General features: G+C 34.0%; 1 pseudogene; it reads right to left on the minus strand.

Moving 5' to 3' along the window:
• Positions 1-1,793, minus strand: part of LOC9299101 — an 8,009-nt pseudogene that overhangs the window by 662 nt on the left and 5,554 nt on the right.

Raw genomic sequence — 1,793 nt, forward strand, 5'->3', positions numbered from 1 at the left:
GAACCCGGTTTAAGAAATCCAGATACGTCACATCTTTCTCGTACATAAACCCTCTGACATAGTTCAAACTCTCGCTTAACTCCTCCATTTCCTGCATAATTTAAATACCTAAATTAAATTAGTCTTAATAATTAATAGTTAATAATGCATAAAGATCTCTCAATTATATATGTATGATTCATGATTGTATGTATGTACGGACCTCGTTGACTGTGTATTGAGAAGTTTCGTCGTAATACTTGACGACTTCAAGGCAGTAGATGACACGATGTCGTTTGACCATTGAGGCAATCCTCAAGTGATCGGACGGTGGATAATACGTGGATCTCCAGTTATCCGGTGGACCATGGTCCACCATTACGGAACCTTCCAAGAAATCTACACCGTCCGTTTTCGATATCAATCGTTCTTGATCTCTTGTGAATTCGGAGAAATCTATGTATAGAAACCTTAACCACTTGGCCTGCAAAAAATACAAAAATGCATATATGTTCAATCATAAATTTCATAGAATTTTCTGTAGTTACATAAATAATATTATTGCATAATTTACAAATTTAACATACCCTTTTTGGAGCTACTTCGAGTTTAATTCTGGCTCTTGTTAGAATTCCGAATTGACCCAAACCTCCTAACACGGCGAAGAAAAGATCCGAGTTTATGTCTTTGGAACAAGTTGCAATCTCTCCTTTTCCTTTAAAATAAAATTTGACCCCATAAGAAAAGTTTAGTAAACTATTTCAACAAAGTTGGACCGTTATGTAAAGAATATACAAAGACTATCATAAATAAAAAATGATACAACAATGCAACGAGTTTGAAATAAAACTATCGTTGTTTTGAGCCTAAAGTGCTAAAGTTGGTCTCATTAAATTATGTTTATCTCCTAACCAAACAATGGAACTAGAAAGTCTTCGTAAACTATCTACACTTGAGTCCAACAGTGTTAATGTATTTGGATGCATATGTGGACATAATGGATACAGCTATAATAAGAAAATTGACTGTTACTTAAATCCATTACACCTGGCTAGGACTTAGGACCAAACGTTATGAACTGTTTTTGTCCTTATGCCACAAGAAACCTCGTGTAAAATCATGCACGTGGGACCACTTTTTCATTTTTTTTGGTCGATTTTGTTGTTGTTCGTTTGTTCACCGAGTTTTATGAACAGTTATATAAATATATGACCATGTATATTTCGCAGAAATCAGACTTTTTAGATTCCACTAAGTTTTCATAATGCGAGTAAGAAATTACAAAATTTAAATTTTCAAAAAACATTTTAGATAGTTAAAATTTTAATATAATGTGTTAGTAAATAAATGAGAAAAATGTCATTTAAATCGTTACTTTGCCATTTGTAGAGGTTTAATCCTTGAAATTAGAAATACAAAATCGAAGATTCTCTCTCGTTTTCTTCTCTAATCTCGATTTCTTCTCAAATCTCGATCTCATCTTTATTCCCCAAGATTTGTTGTCTCGATTTCGATGAGTTCTAGCTCCGAGACATCGATAGTACTCGCTGCCCGTGGAGTGCCTTCAAAGTGTGTGTGTGGATTAGGTGTAAGGATCTTTACATCGAAAACTCAACACAGCTATCTTGAAGTCTTGATTAGAGAAGAAAACGAGAGAAAATCTTCGATTTTGTATTTCTAATTTCGATTTGGTATTCTAGGGTTCGTGCTTAATCGAATTTGGGGGTTTTCATTTGATTAAACGACATCGTTTAGCTTATTAACGGATATATTAGACGGACAAATAACATCGTCTTAATCCTCCGTTTGTCCAG

Source organism: Arabidopsis lyrata, assembly GCF_000004255.2.
Source record: "Arabidopsis lyrata subsp. lyrata unplaced genomic scaffold ARALYscaffold_52, whole genome shotgun sequence".
NCBI classification, from domain to species: Eukaryota; Viridiplantae; Streptophyta; class Magnoliopsida; order Brassicales; family Brassicaceae; genus Arabidopsis; species Arabidopsis lyrata.